The sequence below is a fragment of the Sabethes cyaneus genome, chromosome 1 (genome assembly GCF_943734655.1).
Source record: "Sabethes cyaneus chromosome 1, idSabCyanKW18_F2, whole genome shotgun sequence".
NCBI classification, from domain to species: domain Eukaryota; kingdom Metazoa; phylum Arthropoda; class Insecta; order Diptera; family Culicidae; genus Sabethes; species Sabethes cyaneus.
The window spans coordinates 92,561,786-92,583,124 of NC_071353.1; the positions used below are offsets into that span (position 1 = coordinate 92,561,786).

Below are 21,339 nucleotides of genomic sequence, written 5' to 3' on the forward strand. Positions count from 1 at the left end.
TCTGTACGTAATAAGACAAAACAAATGTTATCTAAGCAAAGAATAAGAGCATAAACATAAAAAACTTACACGTGCTTACACTGTCAATAATATATGATTTACCTTTGCGCACAACTATATTAAACTGGAAAACGAAATATTTTCTCGGGAAGCACAATAGTACGTAAAGCCCAATACCCTATGAATATGAAACGAAGTATTACCTGAAAAGTTAAAAGTCGTTAAATAATACAAAAAACCTTCCTTCGCAACGTAATTTTTATGGCGGTTTTATGAAGACTACTGTAACACTGTTTCTCTTCAAAGCGTGTTACGTAGTATTTGACAGGACCCCATATTTTTCGCACATTGTTTTGCCAGTGAGCTCAGAATCGTGTAGCAACATGGGAGAATCAATAATCGCAAGGTATGAAAATCCGCAACGAATTATTCTCTCTGGTGTTTGGTTGCAAACTTTTATACGCTAGAATTCGTCGCACACCCTCTCAGGGGAACTAATGTACCCTCTCTGGAGTACCTCCTCACAGGGAGTGCTATATTGCAATTATTCCTCTCAGGGAACTACTATTACCCTCTCAGGGGGATTAATGCATATTTACTTTTTCAGAATCTCCTCACAGGGAGTTCTATTATAATTCCTCACAGGGAACTACCAATACTCTCTCAGGGTCATTAATGCACGATATTCTCATAAGAATCTCCTCACAGGGACGCACACACACACTACCCTCTCGGGGGCATCGAATTTCCTCGCTTAATGTATTTTTGTATTCAAGTCGGTCTCTGGCAAAGCTGCTGATGTAAGTTCTGCCGCCACCGACGTGCCAATCACTTAATGTCGTTTTCGTTTTTGCGGTGTAGCTACACCGGTGTAGCACTTTTGCACCAAAACTGTTCGTTTTCGATTTTTGTGCTACACCTTTGCTACACTTTTTCTGCACCAGCTACACCAGAAAAAAAGAGAGTGTAGCTGGTGCAGATAGCAAAACACCAACACACCCACACCAATATCAAAATCATATGTTGTCAAAAATGGTTTGTTTTGATCACAGTTTACAGATCGACTACTTGTGATGATTTTATTTTATGTAAAATTTTTCGAAATGGAGGAAGTTTTCAAGCTTTTTGAATCATCGTCAGATTCGGAAGATGAATATTTGTTTATGTTCGAGAATATCCAGAAAAAACGAAAGGTCACGGCACGAGTGGAAAGATTTTTAACTGGCGTAGTGAACAATTACTCGGATGAAGAAGCAGGTTTCAATGAATAAGTTTTTGATGATTTAATCATGTTTGCTTTTCTAACTGTTATAGTTTAGAAAAAACTTCAGATTGAAAAGGAATACGTCAAATTATTTAATTGAACGCTACAAACAATCCGTGTTCTACAACGAAAACGCAAAACAGGGCCGAAAAACGATTGATGCAAGAAGGCAAATGTTGGCATTCTTATGGTAATTATAAAAATCATCTACTCGATTGATTTAGGAATAGGAATCATTCGTTGATCAATGATCAATCCGACCAATCATTTTCTGAGGGAATAAGTCATTAGAAGACACTTTATATATTGCGGTTATTTAGTTGAATCAATATATATAGAATGCCAGTGTCGCTGCAGTGCTCGTGGTAAACATCACACATTTGAAAATTACGTATTTACACTGTATGCGCATATGTGTGAGTGATCGATTCGAAACGGGAATTTGATTGTCAAACTAAAAAGGCAACCCAATAAAAAATCCTTCTGCTTTTCCGTAAATCACGTAGAATAAATCACCCGATTTGGTCGTTTTGGGGTATTTCGTCGGTAGGAAAATTTTCTATTGGGCAATTTGACAATGTACTTCCCGTATCCAAGACACGAACCAGCAACATGTTTGCCACCAAAATATCCATGAAACACCAGCGACACTGGCATTCTATATATATTGATTATACTGGTTATTTACATAAATTTTCATCCTGTTGCGGCGGTAACCCGCATCGTCAATCACCGCAAAGAGAACAAGGAAAGGTGGCCAAATATTTTTTGGTTTATATGTGCAATTGTTACTGATGCTTTAGCAACTAAAAATACATAAAAAAAACGTCTTTTAACCTTTTACATTCAAAAATATGTATTATATAAATCGATTGAATATCATAAGTATAAAAATATGTGTAAATAGTAACACAATTTAAGAAGTACGGAAAGGGGTTGCAAATATCTAAACAATAGAAATTAACCTATTTGTATGGCAGCTCTGGACAAAAGCACATCCTTCAATATTTGGCGAGGTCAGCATTGGGCGATAATGTATCGATATAACTGGTATCTGTGGGGGAATGAAACACCGTGTCCGTTTCACAAATATACTATATTTCTTAAAAATCCGAGTAGACGCCTGGCTCACATCTACAGTACTTTTTCTATCGCATATACTCTCCCTCTTTTCCCTGGTTATTCTCCTCTTCTTGTCGCTGTCAAACAGGACCGGCTTCAGGGTAGACCCTACCCAAGGAACAAAACGGCAGCAGTTAAAAGAGCAGGTGTGGAATAAGAGTTGCGTGGTAGCATCCAGTGCTGAATAAGCGAATTTGCTGAAGTGTGTGTTGTTTAAACGTTATATCCCACATTTTTCCTAGCTTTTAATCAACATCTACATGTTGTTATTTAAGTGTGGAACGAGAGTCGAATAGGCATTGTGCAAACGTATCAGCAGCACAGCTAAGAGCAGGTGTGGAATACCGGTCGCTTATAAGCTACCGTATCAGCTAAGAGCAATTGTGGAGAAAAAGTGGAATTAGAGTGGAATAAGCATTGTGCAAACGTTTCAGCAGTATTACAGAAAGCACGTATGGAATAGTAGTGGAATAAGGATGGAATAAACGTGGCGCAAACGTATCAGCAGCATTGCTGACAGCACGTGCAGAATAAAAGTGGAATAAATGTTGCGCAAACGAATCAGCAGCATTGCTGAGAGCAACTGTGGAATAGTGATGGAATAAGGGTCGAATGAAAGTTGCGCAAACGTATCTGCTGCATTGTTGAGAGCAAGTGTGAAATATGTGTCGATTAATCGTCGTACAAACGTATCAGTAGCACCACCAAGAGCAGGTGTGGAATAAATAGTGCTTGATGGCAGCCAATAACACCAATAACTTGAATGACACTTTATACTTTACACTTTATAATTTATATAAATAAATTTATATTAGGTACACTTTATTTCTTTTTTTTTTACAGATTAAGAATAGAAAAAATTTTCATGACCACTTTTAGCAGACAAGTCTTTGCTGGTCGTGGCAATCCTTTTATTTGTTGTTGTCTGGACGGTATGTATCTTCTCCCTCGGCGTGTCGTTATCCCTCGTCCAAGGCAACCAGCTCTGCTTGACGCTTTGCGAGTTACTCACAATAGATTTGCTCAGCGAGATGAATTGCGTCGGGCTAAAGCCACCAGAATTGTTATGGTCGGGTGGCATAGTGGCGATACCACCACTGCTGGTAGCGCCGTACCGTAATCGCGTGACCAGCTCCCGCTGCCGGTGCGCCAAAAACCCACTTCTGCTCTTGCCATCAACTGCTGCTTTTTGTTTTTTAGATGAAAAAAACTAAATCCGATCCGATGACAAATATACGTAGCGTTTAGCTCAGGAAGCAGTACTATCTGCGTAAACTAATGACGGGGTGACAAAAGTACTATTCCTCTGCGGTACTGGCACGAACCACTTCTGCTGTTAACTAATCACTACTGCTGCTAACTAATAACATCACTGCTAACTAACTGAACAATCGCACACAATGTTCGCAGCTAGCCGAAAGTTCTGGATTTCCAGTTTCCAGTGAATTTCACTCAGTAGCACCGCTCACCGTCGTCAATATTCAAGAGAAAAAAAACTTTGCGTTGTGAGTGTGTTATGTTGCTGGTATTGCTGGTGGTACAAGCGAAATACTTTAGCACAAATAGTTTATTAAATGTTTAACATGTGCAGAATAAATACTTCTAAAGCAATCTTGTACAGCAGATGCCAAACATGATTTAAGAAACTACTCTTCAGCGCTTAAATGTATTTTAGCCCATTTTTGTTCCATGCTTGACAAACTTAAACTGGTAAATACACATCGGCTAAAAACTCGGCGCCTGTCATCTGTCAGATTATCTCAGATGTGTTCGTCGATGGCTTCCGATCGTCAGGATGTAAGTTCGAATCCAGATGAATGAAAAAAGTATAATGGCAGGCTTGATAAATTTCGAGTCAACCAACGATTTCCTACTAAGTCTCTCATTAAATTATAAAAATACGAATATAAAAGTGAACATGAAAATAACGAAACCCACAAAATAAAATAACAGTAGCTACTTCCTGCATATTTTATTCTTTTTGCTTGTCTAAATATTGAACTGCTGTGGAATAAACGTAGCTTCAGTGTCATCAACAGCAGTTTAATAAACATCTCTATGCGTACTGAATAAACGTTTTACTATACGTTGATTAACAGTCATACAAACGCATCTTCCACGTCCATATTCAGCACTGTGCTGTTTAAATTCTCCAAAACCAACTGTATAAGCATTGAACAGAGGAGTTTAGATATACTTTAAAAGCAGCTATACAGCATGTGCTGAATAAAAGCTGTCGGTGAAACGTTTAATAAGCAAAAATTGTTCCTTGGGTACAATCCCACCTTAACCCAAATTTGTGTGGAGTGGCGTCACATTAGTAGATAGTCATGGAATTTGGAAGGTTCCTTACGAATTCGCTTTGGGCATAACAATTTCCCCTGTTCGTATCTAGCGGAGCTGTCAGCAGTTGAGGTTGAGTTTGAATCCTCCTTACTACGTCCTAGTTCTTCAGTAGACTTTGGTTCCGTTTCTTGATTGTGGGAGGAGTAACCGTCAGTATCCTCCAGCTTCTTTAGATGGGTCACGTTCCGACGATATTGCTTATTGGTTTCAGTAGATTTTATGGTAACATCAGATCCAGTCTTCCGAAGAACAATGAATTCTTCAGGTGAGTAATCTGTGCTTAGCTTATTATCTTTCCGCATACGTTTAGTCAAAACATGATCACCGACGACAATCTCACTATACCGAGCCTTACGTTTTGCATCCGAATATTCCTTGCCTTTCGCTTTTTCAAGACGGTCGTAGTCCCTCGTTTCCTCATGAGTATGGTCGAATCGAGGTACTTCAGGAAGTTTGCATCGAATTCTTCTACCAAACATTAATTCTGATGGTGACCGACCTGTCGTTGGATGAATCGTAACATGATATGACAAGATATATTGAAATAGAACCTTCCTCCAATCGTCGCCGAGCTCTTGGGCTATTCTTAATCGCTTCAAAATTGAACGGCTTTGGCGTTCTACCTCGCCATTTTGTTGAGGCCAGTAAGGTATCGTGTTGACTAATTTGATTCCCAAATGTTCACAAAAACTATTGAATTCATCACATCCAACGTTGAGTTGCGGTCCATTATCCGCTCGCATGGTATAAGGAATACCAAAACGACTGAAAATGGTAGACAACTGCTTGATTGTTTCTGCGGCGGTTGTTTGTATCATTTCACATATTTCTATATACCGGCTATAATAGTCCACTACCACTAATAGCGTCTGTCCGTCTGGAAGTGGGCCCAAGAAATCTATTGCGATGTCCTGCCATGGTCCGTTCGGCATTTCTTTACGTATCATAGGCTCCGGTGGTTCCGGGGCTGCAACTAGCATGCATCCACGACAACGTTTAACGAAGGATTCAACTGCTGCATCGATCTTCGGCCACCATACTGCCCCGCGAAGATGTAACTTCATCATACGAACTCCAATATGACCTTCGTGAGCGATTTGGAGAACTTGCTTGTAGGGAACGAGCCGAGTTAGATGAATCAGCGTAAAGCAAATCTAATGAAACTGAATTATTTACTTGAGTGTAACTGAAATCCCTTGCATAGGAAGAATACCGTCATACGAACGGTAAGAGACAAGGAGAGAAATATATCGTTACGCATACTGTGTTACGCATACTGTGGCAAGATATAGCCCAGATAACACAAAATCGTAATAGAAAGTTCACATTAAGTCGTTTTCATGTTAATTTCACATTGGAATTGTATAATGATTAGAGCATGTCAAATCGCAGTGAACAATAAGTTGTTTTGCAGTCGTGCGTGTCTTCATATACAATTCATGACTGTGAATTATAAAGCAGGATAGACAATTGCAATAGTTGATTATATCTTAATCATATATTCAGGTGTATTTAGTTGCGTGTTATAAAAACTGCGCAAAATATAATTACAAATAGTTGTCAAAATTTTCGCACGTATATCGCCTCCACTTTGGTACATATATGTTCTTATATGGCGTGAAATATAACTTTTTTGTTCAGATATGATTTCGTATACCTCAGTTGCAATCGAGATATACAAACCAAATGGTTTACTGGGAGCATACTCTAAACAAGAGTCAGTTTTTGGACGAACGTAGACTTTGACGGACGTTGTTCCGTATTCCGGAGGGCTCGGTTGGAATTAACCGACGGACACGACATTGGCGTAGTGCTCCCAAATTGTGAGTATGTTAAGTTGAATATAATAGTGGCGTCTGGCAAACGCCTGTTCGAGAAAATTAAAAAAGATGCTTGTGCGCATCTGGCTGTTTTCTGAACTGCCTCTGCGAAGGCTGGTTTTTGAACATATGTGTTTTTTTGCGTGTGTGATTGCGTGCCTCCGGGAAGGCAGAATGGTTTACTGAAACACGCTGGTATGCGTAGTTTGAACGCCTCTGGGAAGGCTGTGCAAAATCGTTTGTGTACGATAGCTCCCCTGAGAGGGACTTTTAGTAACTCGCTTGTGTTCGTCTTTCTTTATTGCAATACGCTGGTGTGCGCGAAAAGATGCTTGTGCGCATCTGGTTGTCTTCGGAACTGCCTCTGTGAGGGCTGTTTTTTGCACATGCTTGCGTGTGTGATTTGCGAGTATGACTCGCGTGCCTCCGGGAAGGCAGAATGGTTTATTGAAACACGCTGGTATGCGTAGTTCAATCGCCTCTGGGAAGGCTGTGCAAAATCGATTGCATACGATAGCTCTCCTGAGAGGGACTTTTAGTAACTCGCTTGTGTGCGTCTTTCTTTATTGCAATACGCTGGTGTGCGCGAAAAGATGCTTGTGCGCATCTGGTTGTCTTCGGAACTGCCTCTGTGAAGGCTGTTTTTTGCACATGCTTGCGTGTGTGATTTGCGAGTATGATTCGCGTGCCTCCGGGAAGGCAGAATGGTTTACTGAAACACGCTGGTATGCGTAGTTTAATCGCCTCTGGGAAGGCTGTGCAAAATCGTTTGCATGCGATAGCTCCCCTGAGAGGGACTTTTAGTAACTCGCTTGTGCGCGTCTTACTTTATTGGAATACGCTGGTGTGCGTGAAAAGATGCTTGTGCGCATCTGGCTGTTTTCTGAACTGCCTCTGTGAAGGCTGTTTGTTGAACATATGTGTTTTTTGCGTGTGTGATTGCGTACCTCCGGGAAGGCAGAATGGTTCACTGAAACACGCTGGTATGCGTAGTTTAATCGCCTCTGGGAAGGCTGTGCAAAATCGTTTGCATACGATAGCTCCCCTGAGAGGGACTTTTAGTAACTCGCTTGTATGCGTCTTATTTTGTTGGAATACGCTGGTGTGCGCGGATTAGTGGCGTCTGGCAAAGGTCTATTTGAGAAAATTGAAAAGATGCTTGTGAGTATCTGGTTGTCTTCTGAACCGCCTTTGTGAGGGCTGTTTTGCCCATGCTTGTGTGTGTGATTTGCGAGTATGATTCGCGTGCCTCTGGGAAGGCAGAATGGTTTACTGAAACACGCTGGTATGCGTAGTTTGTTCGCCTCTGGGCAGGCTGTAGAAGATCGCTTGTGTGCGATGGTCCCCCGCAGAGGTAGTAAAACTGATGATTGTAATGACGGAAATATTGATGGTAATAACGAAACTGATTATGGTGATGTTGAAATTGAGGATTGCAATGAGGAAAATGATTATAGTAATGACGAAAATGATGATGAAAATGAAGAAAATGATTATGTTGACGAATCTGACATATATGATGATTGCAATGATGAAAATAATAATAATAATAATGACGAAAATGACGATGGCAATGACGAATCTGATGAAAGTGATGATTGTAAAGTCGAAACTGATGAAGGTGATGATAAAGCGATGATGCTAATAACGAAAATGACTATGGTAATGTCAAAATAGCAATGGTAATGATGGAAATGACAACGGCAATGATGAAAATTATAGTTATGATGCAAATGATAACGATAATGACGAAAATGATGACGGTAATATCGAAAATTATGTAGATGACATTGACGATTTGGTCATTTTAATGTTAGTTTTAGTGACATGGATAATGATAATTTTGATCTTTCTGATGATTTTGGTGTCGTGGATGATGTTGACTATTTGATTATTTTGATGGCGTAGATGATGATGATTTTGAACATTTTAATGATGTTGATAATTGTAATTATGTTGACGATTTGGATTATGATGATTTTGGCGATTTTGGTAATGAAGAAAAAATAGTAAACATGCAAATAATGATGGTAATGACGAAAATGATGATGGTACTGGTAATAATGAAAATGACAATGGTAACGACGAAATTGGTAGTGGTAATGACGAAAATGATGATGATGTCAAAAATGATAATGGCCATGAGTTTTTTTTTTTTGATAATTTATCAGAAGAGTAGAAGAGGGGGTGAATGTAGGGAACGAGCCGAGTTAGATGAATCAGCGTAAAGCAAATCTAATGAAACTGAATTATTTACTTGAGTGTAACTGAAATCCCTTGCATAGGAAGAATACCGTCATACGAACGGTAAGAGACAAGGAGAGAAATATATCGTTACGCATACTGTGTTACGCATACTGTGGCAAGATATAGCATACTCTAAACAAGAGTCAGTTTTTGGACGAACGTAGACTTTGACGGACGTTGTTCCGTATTCCGGAGGGCTCGGTTGGAATTAACCGACGGACACGACATTGCTCTCGCAACTCCATCGGTATGACTATTCTATCGGTTCGCAAGAGTATATTTCCAAATTGGCACAGTTCATTGGCTACTACTCGGAACGGAAGTGGCAACTCAATGATATTATCTTCGTTCAGACATTTCAACACTTGCTGAATCTCAGGATCTGTCTGCGACTTCTTTGTTATTTCTTCCCACTTTAACGCAGTTGTTGTTGCAGCTGTCATAGCTATATGCTTAATCAGTAGTTCTTCTGACTGATCAAATGGTACCGCCTGTAACGTGGTTAATCGAGATAAGACATCAGCTAAGTTCTTTTCACCCGGGATATGTATTACTTGGTACTCGAACGCCTGGAGACGCAGGACCCATCGTTCAATCCTTGCGCACGGACGCGAACGAGGTGTGAAAAGATATTCCAATGCCTTGCAGTCAGTCAGAATACTAAACTCGCTGCCATACAGGTATATTTGAAAACGTTCAACGCTCCAAACGATTGCCAGGGCCTCTTTTTCCGTTTGGCAGTACCTCTTTTCAGTACTTGTTAACGACTTAGAGGCATAGCTGATGACTCTACTTACTCCTTCTTTATTAGTTTGCATCAATATTGCACCAAGTCCGGTTGGGCTCGCATCAGCCATAACCGACGTTTTATCATATTTGCTGAAAAATCCTAATTGCTGTGATTTTGCCATTGCCTCTTTTATTTTGTCGAATGATTCTTGATGAAAACTTGTCCACTCGAACTTAGGTCCCTTTTTCATTAACTCTCTTAATGGAGCATCAAGAGTTGCTAAATTAGGAATGAATTTGTTTAAATAATTCGCTAATCCGAGAAAGCTACGAACTTCGGCATCATTTTGTGGTGGACGAAACGACTGAATAGAGCTGATTTTCGATGCAGATGGATGAATTCCGGATGCAGTTATACGATGACCCAGAAATTCAATTTCATTGACGCGGAATACACATTTATCCCAGTTTAACTGGACACCACGTTCTTTAAATCTGTTAAGGACCTATTAAATTGACATGAAACAAAAACAAATTATTTATTTATTTATAGAATCCAAAAACACAAATCAGTAAAAAGACATATTAAACTACCTCATTTAATCGTGCATCATGTTGTTGCAGGTCATTCCCTTCGATGATTACATCATCTAAATACCACATTGTACCGGAACATCCCGCTAGCACCTGGTCCATAACTTTCTGAAATAATTCTGGAGCCGTTACAAGTCCAAATGGAAGCCTCTTAAAGCGGAACAATCCTTTGTTAGTGATAAATGTTGTCACATCCCTTGATTCGGGCGCCAATTCAATCTGCAGGAAAGCCTCTTTTATATCAAGTTTGATCCAATACTTCCCTTCGCCCAATCTTGCCAAATAGTCATCCACGATTGGCATTGGATGGCGCTCTCGAAGAACAGCTTCATTTACACGGCGTAAATCGAGACAGATTCTGGGGTCACCATCTGACTTTCCTACTACCACTAGAGGCGAAACCCACGTCGCAGGTCCTTCTTTTCTCTCAATGATATCTCTGGATAGCATCAGCTCCAACTTTTTGTTGACGGCGTCTTCCAATGGCATTGGTACTCTCCTGAGTGGCTGAAAAATTGGCTTTACTCCTGAATCCATCTGGATATGAACCTGCACATCCTTGATTTTAGAGAAAGGTTTTGTATCAGTTCCAATTAGATGAATGTCCAGTCCAATTTTTAGTATTCCCAAGCTCTTGGATGTTTGGTCTCCCAGCAAACATCTTTGACCCCCTTTTATAACGTAAAACTCCGCTCGAATCGATTTGCCACTAATCTGTACATCCGTGATAAAAGTCCCGAGTATTGTCAATGGAATGTTACTTGCATATCCTCTCAATATTCTTGAGCTTCCCTTGGCGGATTGATGTATTTTTACATTTTTCTGTTTCAAAAGTTGCCATGCTGCATCTGTTACCAAATTTACATCAGAGCCAGAATCAATAAGCACGTACAGTGCTACTCCACCGATTTCGCATTTGACAATATTGGAGTCATTTCCCGTATGAAAAGCATAATAGGTCTTTCCATTGTCCTCAAGTATTTGCGTATCATTCTTCTCTTCCTCAACGAGACGTATCTTCTTCGAATGGATAGTTGACTTATCCTGAAGTTTGCGAAACTGACACCGTGATTGAAAATGGCCTACACGCTTGCACAAATGACAAATTTTTCCTTTGGCTGGACAAACTTCGGCAGAAGCGATATGGTCGCGTCGTCCACAATTGTAGCAACTGAAATCAGCGTTTTGTGACTTGTAGGGCTTTTTTGTAAACGATTTGGGTGGCATATATGCAGAACGATCATCAGGTTTTCCCAGCGGCTTACTGCTAATTTTCAGAATTCGATTATCCGTAGACTGATCACTACCCAGGTAACCAATAAGCATTAAAATAAGCAGTAAATCAGTCGTTTATTAGCATCCCTGGCGTTTTATACTGCAGGTTGTTGTTTATCAGCTTTTTGACTGCATAACTGTTGTAAATTGGCATCCACAATTCTATTTAAATTCTTCTTGTTGGTAACTAGTTGCAAATAAGCATAGTCAGCACTATAAGAGGGCTAGCAGTAAAGTGGCCGCATATTTTGCCAAAATAGCATTTAAGTAGCATTTAAGGCAACTTAAATGCTTATCGGCTTGCTTTTAAATTGCATTGGAAATGCTTATTGGTTACCTGGGTAGCCTTGTGACTGAAGTCCTTCACTTGATGCTCTATGCCTTCAAGCGTGATCCCAAGGGCCTCGATCTCACCGAGTCGACGATCCTGTTGAAGAATACGCCGGCGCAGTTCTGTAGAAGAACATCCCGTGATTATGGCGTCCGTGAGAAAAACTTCAGTCATCACTTCTCGCACTTCATCTGAATACTTATCAAAGCCACAGTCAGATGTCTGTTGTCTCAACCGGAGTACGAAATCTACAAATCTTTCTCCCTCAGCTTGTTTTATTTGGCGAAGCTTATATCTCTCCAGACAATCTTGTTTGCACGGAAGAAAAAATGCATCTAATGCACTCACGGCTACATCGTACCATAGCTTCTCAATCGCGACCAATGAAAACTTCTCGCGATCGGGAAGGTTTTGAAAAACCCTTTGCAATTGGGGTCCACCCAAATACAAAAGCTTAGCGCGCTTCTTTCGCTGATCCGTAATTTCGTACGCATCGAAGTAGCATTCTAATGCTCCTTTCCATGCTTTCCATTCTCTGCAAAGCTTTTGTTTTTCTATTTCGTCACACCGAAACGGTGGCAGCGGTCGACTTTCGTCCATCTGCAAATACGTAGCATGAAATTTTAATAAATATTAAATATAATTGATCCTTTTTTTTTGAGTAAACATACAAATATGCATTTCTATGCAATTCATATTTATTTTCATTGTGTACTTTTTTTTTTGAACACCCACACTTGCATTTTCATCTGAATTAACCCGTGGACAATGTATTGCCCACCACTTGTCTTACTGCAAGTACACACTCTAACTGTCGCCTCAATCAATTAACCCGTGGACCACGTATTGCCCACCACTTGCCTCACTGCAAGTACTACCTGTGTGCGTATACCTACACAGCGGTCAATAAAACTCTCATATTCATTTCTCCCGTGGTCTGTTCTAGTCCACCTCCCGTGAAAATAAATTTCACCTCCTGTATTCTACAGCCACGAATCATGATAAACTGCTTTCTGGCTTTTTCTGTTTTTAAACTATTTCCCGTGAACAATTTTTTTTTGCTCATCTCCTGCATAAACAGGTACAACCCGTGAAACTATCACCTCCTGTAAATTTATACAGGAACAACCCGTGAACGATAAACGCACACCTCCTGTCTAGAAAGACAGGCACATCAGTTGCAAAAACCACCTTGCATGCACATCCCCACATTTCAGTGAAAACCGCAGTTGCAGCTGCCGGTTTGCAGCACCAGTGAAACCACCAACACATTAATACACTTTCGCAATCGAGCAAATCGAAAGAAAAATCGCCATCTTGGCAGATTCAGACAGAAAAATGTTTCGATTGAAAATACTCGAATTCACTTAGCTGAACACGCAAATCATAATAAATTTTACCAACCTTTAATCTTTGACCTCGTCGCCAAATTTGTGGGGGAATGAAACACCGTGTCCGTTTCACAAATATACTATATTTCTTAAAAATCCGAGTAGACGCCTGGCTCACATCTACAGTACTTTTTCTATCGCTTATACTCTCCCTCTTTTCCCTGGTTATTCTCCTCTTCTTGTCGCTGTCAAACAGGACCGGCTTCAGGTAGAGTGACTATATACAGAGTGGCGACAAGTCATCCCAAATGTATGCAATGCGGCTTTTCCAAGGTTTTTCTTTCTCTTTCCTGCATACGCGTTGGATAGGTCGTCTGCTCGATTGGAATGACACTGACAGATAATTATCATTCCAATTTTGACATTGTCGCCACTCTGTATATAGTCACTCTAGCTTCAGGGTAGACCCTACAGTATCGATATTCGTGGACGAAATCTCGATATAGTTTTTTTTCCGAAATAGTTAATTTCGGCATGCATATAACAGCTTTGTAAATGTTAACACGTTATACGGAGTGTTAAAAATAAATGTAAAATGCAGATCGTCACATGATGCGAGCAATTTTGCTGATTATGCTTTCAGCTGAGTATACGTATCGATATGTGAAAAATATCGATATTCAATTAACGAAAATTCGTCAGCTTCGCTCAATACAGAATTATTTTGACAGCTTGCTATGAACTTTCCGAGAATGAAAAGATTTCTTGCAATGCACAATACTTTTGCTTCGTAATAAACGTATGCGTGATCATTTCAAATTTTGGATTCGTTTGAAGGTTTGCTGCAAACAAGAATTCTTACCGTGAAGTGTGCAACTTCTTCGATATGTCGATATCAACGTTTCATAAACATCTCGAAAATATTCTGGATTTTTTTCATATGATAGCAAAAGAATTCATACACTTTCCATTGACCGAAAATGATAAACAGAGGGTCGCAAGCAAGTTTGAAAAAGTATTTGATTAATAAAAAATTAATAAACCTAAAAATTAAACAGCTAATAATTACAGATTTCAAATTTTCCAAATGTCCTTGGTTGTATCGATGGAAGCTACATATGTATTAGGAAACCAGTGCACAAAATTCGATCAACATATACAAATAGGCATGACCTGCTATCCATAACGTTACAAGGTGTATGTGATTCGGATAAGAAGTTCACAGATGTATTTATTGGATCGCCGAGTTAAATACATGATGCCAGAATATTTGCAATATCCAGCATAAGTGTAAGATTACCAGATATCTGTATAGTTACTATATATATAGTTCGGCGGATAGAAAATCGGGAGCCAAATAAACGTCAAAAGCGGAGCCAAAAGCTTTTCAAAATCCAAAATGCAGGAGTAATGTTAAAAAAACACACTTTATTTTCATAGAACTAGTCATTTTCAACACCCGCCAGTGATTATTTCTCGTAAAAACCTGCACATTTCACCATAATTTCAAATTTAATTTCATAAATCAGGGATGCCAATTCGCCTGGTTTTCTATCCGCCGAACTATATATATAGTAACTATAGATATCTATGGTCAAACGTACCATTTGCTGGGTGATGCAGCATATCCAATGCGGGAGTATTTGCTAACTCCGTATAGAGACTTTGGAAATCTATCGGCAAAGCAACGAAACTACAACCTAAAGCATGCCCAGACTAGAGTAAAAATCGAAAACTGTTTTGGATTGCTAAAACAGCGTTTTCGCCAATTATTTAGATTGGATTTTTTTACTGTTTTGAAAATGTGTAAATTTATTATGGCTTGTTGTGTCTTGCATAATATTTGCATCGAACTTGATGATTCGTTTGTTGAAAGCAATGAGGATGATGATGAAGTATTACTTGACCGTGAGTATACGTTTGTTAAGAAAAAAAAGCTCTAATATTGACCAAAATTCAAAAATTTTTAGAAGATCGTGAACGATCTCCCTTGAACACAGCAACCTCTGACAGCGACAATCGTAGAAATAATGCCCTTCGCCGGCTTGGAGAAATGAAACGAGATACCCTTGCTAACAGTTTTATGTAAATTTGTGTGTGCTTATGTATTTGTAAGTAGATGCGTATCTTCGTACGTGCTGAAGTCACATTACAATAAAGAAATATCGAAACACTGCTTCTTCAATTCTTTAATGAAACAAGGTCTGAAAATCCGGCAAATTAAAAGCGAGCAAATTATATTTCGAGCGACACTATTCCTGGAATATATATTTGTTTCCCTCACATCTTCTCCGCAATTTTATTGAGTGCATCTGTGAGTGCATCTAGTTTCTTCATTCGCTCCTCGTGTCTACGATCCTTGGCTCTTTGACTATCCTGAAAGGCTTCAAGCATTGCTTTTTGCAGGTCTTGTTTGCCTTTGGCGGAAGAGGGGCCGGCTTCAGCTTCTGACTCTAATGGCCTTCCATGCGTAGGATCTCTTGGATTGCTATTACTTTTCATCTGAACAGATGTTGTGTCCATACGTATTTCGTGCTCAATTGAGTCATCAATCGATGCGATATCGCGAAATTCACTATCGAAAGTGGGAGGTAGATACGACGAACCACTTGTACGATTATTATCAACGGTTCGTTTGTGTCGCCTCGAAAGTTTTAAATCTATTTTGGATTTGCTGCTCGCTAAAGTTTGTATTCAATTTTGAATTCAACTTTTTCCCTATCAACTGCCACAATGCCTTTTTATTTTTTAATTTTTTCATAGGACCAACTTGTTCGAAATATTCCTTGTACAAGGAGAGCATTAACTTTGTCTCGCCATCACTCCAAACACCTACTGTGGCTCGCGGGGGTATCAAGCTTTCGTCTTCCGTCGTATTGTATTTGGAAAACAGTTCAATATTGTCATTACCAGAGGTGTTATCGTCAGACGGTATTGGCATTATGGCATCGTTGACTCTATCGTGAATAGATGACGACGCTACTGGTACTCCATAATATTCTGCCACGGAAGCAAAATCCACTTTTACTGTTTCTTCAGCTGAAACAATATACATAATACATCTATATTTCAAAATATTACGTATACTCACTAATCTTATGCTTAAGGAATAAATATTCCGGTTGCTCTTGATAGGGGCTACCATCGTTATTAACTACTAATGAGTAATCTTCAACATTTATCTCAAACTCGGTCATTTTTTCGTAAAATACTTGTAAGATCGAAACGACCAATATAAAAGCAGCTAACCGCGCAGACAAAACAAACTGTTGACAGCTGTTCTCGTTTACTACACACACCACTGCTACTGCGCCACGAGCGTTCGTTTATCGAGCAAAGAGTGTAGCACAAAACGGTGTAGCTACACCATAAAAACGAAAACGACATAAATTACGCGTCACTTACCCTGAATACATCCGAAATTTCTAGCGACAGGTTTCAAATTACCGGACTGTGCCATTGTCGCGTCCTGACGATCCCTTTCAGCAACACAATCTAACCAACAACCCATAAACGTCATTTAATTTGTAACAAATCTTTAATCATTTATTTAAACATTATTCACATCACGGCTTTCTATTACATCGACTGTCTTCCTCAAAGCTAATCATACGACTACCCTCTTCATTTTCCTTCTTTTCTGTCTCCGTCATCATTCTCTCTGCTCTCATTCCCTACACTGGTATCCTTCGTAACAATGATTTCGTTGAAAAATTTCAAAAATAAGTCTGGCTTTTGTCTGCAGCACAGCTAACGAAACAACTATATTTGCATGTCGTTGCTGTAGCACCCACGAAAATAATGCTTCCTCTAGCAAAGGGAAACTTTGTTCTTTCATAGTTCGGCGATCCGCTAAACCATGTTCTTCATAACTCTTCATTTTTTAAACTATTGCTTTCGCTTTAGTAATCGGCTCACCGTTGAACTTCCTATCCCGTATTTTATTGCTACCTGCTCCTGGGATAATCCACTGGACTCGACGTCGCGGATTACATCTAACTTTTTAGCTAGAGGTAATGTGGTGTATTTGCGCTTTGTCGCTGTTCTTCCCGACGATACAGCCATTGCCTGTTTAAAAACAAACCAGTCGATTATTAAGCATCGTACTTGAATGCAAAGACAGCAGACCAAAAAGTTTACTTACTCCCTAGGGGCGTCTCACTGGAATTATATTAAATATATTCACTGCAAATGCTGCAATCACTGCAAATATCGCTTTGCATCCATTTGCAGTGAATGCAAATTTTGCAAGACCATCTGTCAAAAACTTCTCTGATGATGTTGTTGTTCTTCGCGTTTGTGTTGTTTTTCTGTCCCGTTCGTAGCTGGTTTATTTCGCCAGAGTAAATATTTTATTTTGTATATTCAGTGGAAGGATGCAGTATAGAGCATTCAATGAAAGTCAAAGTATAACCTGCAGTTTGATAAATTTATCGGTGGCTCGCCGTTGCACTTTTACATTCCATGATAAGGTGAACCGGCTGTCGTACAAAATACCGGCAACGGAGGAGTTTGTTGGTCGCGTTCCGGACCACTTCACGACTTGCTGTTACTACAAGCAGGAACCACTTCGCAAGACCGTTCTCGAAACCTAAGTGAATACGGTAAGGCGGTAAGTGTAATTCTATGAAATAGCTTAACGTAGTCATTGCCATTGCTGTTCGTCGTTTTAGCATTCAAAGCGAAATATCGATACTGGATCACTGAGGGAGGGTGTATGGTGTCACTTGGAAATTCTCCGCAGTGATTACGAGGACGTAAAAAATACCGGAACAGCTGAATCATGGTGCGTGCCATCATCGGTTGCATCGTTGTTGACCAGTTAGACAGAAGCTCAGCAGTCGCAATCCTTTCGGCGCAGCAACCGCAATAGCATATACATTATTAAGGGAACACGAAGATCCCTCAAAATCTTTCAGTAATGTTGTTAAACATCACCTTTTCTCGTGGGATTTTTAGAGAAAATAGCTAAACAAAAATCAAAGTTTCAAATTTATTTTATTGTCAGATTTTTTGTTTATATATTTATATTTAATTTGAATGTCAATATATTTCATTATTATAGTTAGGATTTTTTTTCTTCTTGCAGTTGCTCATTTTGAGACAAATCATAAAAATATTAATCAACGGCTTAGTTCTAAGTCTCATCTAAGCAGGTTAGATAGAACTTCATTATCTTTCGCATTATAACCGGTTACATTATCAGAATAAAAGTCAACAGGATAGCAACGTAGCTCCGGTATAACGCAAGCCAGCGAGGGAATCTTCAAGAAGTTACGAGTTGAGCAATCAGGTGCTTGCCACTATCGGTTGAATGCTTATCATCGATGGAAACAAAATTGTTTCCGGTACTCGGGTCCAACGTACTGAGCTCCTGTTTCGACATCCACTTCGGTGGAATCTTCGTTCCGAAATCATCCACGCAATTGTCGGTAAACGGGGCGCAATTCTCATAATCAACTCTAATACGATCGTTCATCACATCGTCTTTGTAAGCACGAACCAAAGTTTCCGACCACTGTTTTTATCGCTATAACCTCGGGTCAGTAAATTACACGCCAGAATATGCATTGTAGGATTGTTACGCTCTTTGAACGAATTTTGACTGCCATGCTTCAGCGCAGCAATCAAAGCACTAGTAATCGTTTCGTGTCCAGAAATGTGTGTGGCCTTATTTTGGATACAGTAGCGACCACGACAGTACCGAATTCGTCTTTGATTTAGGAGAAAAAAAGTAGCTTAATCGCGCCGCAACTGTACCCAACCACACTGTCACTATCTTGCTGATCGATAGCACTCAAAACCGATGAAACTAGATCCACAGAATCACAATCCAAAGCCATCCAATACTTGAGCTAAAACTGTCACCGTCAGACGAAAGTTTGCCGGTTCCGGCCGGCAGCGCAGACGACAAACTAACACCGGCCGCGGATAGTTGTTTTTTTTTCTCCGCGACACTCGCTAATGCGGCGATTGCATCGCTCTTTTGCTCCGAAACGCTACCATCCTACGTCGGTTTTGCCTTTGCCATCGTCATCTCGGAAACTGCTGGTGGCTTTGAACCAGAGAGCGAACAGTTCGCCTTGCTGTGAGCTGATTTGTTTTTTAGTTGACCATCCGCTAGAACTTGGTCTATCTCGGTTAATCTTCGGCAGCTGCTATTGTTATCTGTAAAAATGATTTACTTCTATAAGTGACTTTGTTAAAATATGTGAACAATGCTTAATTTAAATGTACCAATAATTCTGTTCAAACGCCCACAAAACACTATTTGTGACAATTTGTAAAATTCGACGCCTCCAAGAATTCGTTGTGCATTTGATGCAGAATGAAAGGATTCCAGTTTTGAGTTAAACTTGCAATTATTGCCGGGACGGTACGTAACAAGCGCAAAAAGTTGCTAGTCTGGCAAGCTTAATTTGAAGTTCCAACATCATAGCATGTGGCGCAAAAAGCAAAGCTCACAGGCCAGAATGAACTCCTTCGCGCAACAATGCGACCAAATTCCTTTCCTCGACGGATTAATAAAATCAAGAGTCTAAAGTATTGCATTGCAGTAGGCATTTGGAAGGTTGGCTTCTAAACCAAGGAATCCGGTTTGATTGTGCTGTTCAAAGTCGAAATACCCACAACCGAGCTTGCTATATTTTACCTCCACACGACGATAGCGGGAAACCAAAATCTTGCCTTGCCTTTTACCTAGAATTTTTCTGTACGTTGCCCGCTGCCGGTGTCGAACTCTGGCTTGAGGCCGATTTTTTTTCCATAATGCAGGGAATTTAATTTAGAAACCATGTTTTCAGATTCGGACAATAGAGCCCCGGCTCTTCATGGAGGCTGTAATTTCCGGATTGATTGGCTTTTTCCTAAGATAGTCGCAGTTCATACACTTTGGCCAGTCGCTCAACCAGCTAGGCCCAGTTGTAAGGGGAGGCAGTAAAATCGACGCAACCGTGTCTACGAGCCGAAGCAGCCTTAACGGGGAAACAACTGCCAACCTAGAACAATGAGACGGTAAAAATTTCAACAGTTGTGGCTCCTCTGTCTGCCACTAAAAATGAAATAAATGCCTTGCACATCTCAAACTCCAGGAATGCGCACATAATTTTTCGTACGATCACCGCGTAGATATCGGGTGTGACTCCGCAAAATTGCACATCCAATCTGTCCTGCCGGAACAAACAGTGCCTCACTGTACGTAGCCAAATCAATATCAATCAACTCGCTCTGATGTTCACCGATCAATATCCGAGCCGATTGATATTCAATCATAAACAGCAAGTCCACCATTCTCTCCGACCGACATAGTTGATAGTATTCTAGCGTTGAGACACTTGATCCGTACACTATCATCGCATGGTTTACCAGCAGCTGTGGTTGAATTTTCGAGAATAGATGCAACCCACTTGCTTCATGATCTTCGGGCTTTTCAGTTTTATGGTAGCATCCATCAAACGATATAATGACAGGCTTTATGTAGTAGAGTTTTGGGGATTTTTTTTGGCTTTCGCTTCCTCTCTATTCTCTTTTGGTTCGAAAATCTGCAAAAAATGAATATTAATTTTTTTCCATTTTCTCCTGAAACCTGCCGATTAAAGCAGTGAATCGAATACCTGAGCTTCAGTCTTATGGGACGTGCATACAACATGAACTATTTCAGTAATTTTCCATCGTAGATTTCTGACAAATGTCCCCTTGTTGTTTATCCTATCATTAGCATGCGTCATAAATACGTCGCCACTAGCTGTTCGATTTCCTCTTCATCGTTAACTTGTCGAATCATATTCACGCAAATGTCCAGAATTTTATCCTGTTCCGGATATTCGATGCAGACGCCACGAAAAATTTTGATTACCAGTTTTCTTACGGACACCTATTCTTAAGAAAGAGAAAAAAAAGTGGAAGGTTGCGTCAGGGTCAGAGACCCTACCACCTATTGACGTAGGACCACGCAGAGCTGTTATTTATAAATATCTTTCTATCTAAATTTCTTTTTAGAAATATGTACCTACTTACATCTACCGATCAAAAAAAATCTTTGTATTGCAAAAAATGCGGAAAATCAGAGATATTTTTGGTTATTAACGTCTTCAGCTCTTTCAAAAGTGTTAAAAATTTAGAATAAAACGGTCGATTTAACTAATTCGCAAAAGTGAAGTTAAAAGCTTATAATGATGAGATATTTTTTTATAATAAAAGAGTTTACTAAATTTGTTTTACAAAACATGAAATTGTTTGAAAATTTTACGGAACGGATCGAGTTTCAAAAAATATCAAGCA

The 21,339-nt window shown here is 39.8% G+C and overlaps 1 pseudogene; it reads left to right on the forward strand.

The window, feature by feature from the left end:
• The first annotated feature begins 1,103 nt into the window (after positions 1-1,103).
• LOC128745951 (putative nuclease HARBI1) lies at positions 1,104-15,148 on the forward strand (annotated as a pseudogene).
• Positions 15,149-21,339: the final 6,191 nt, after the last annotated feature.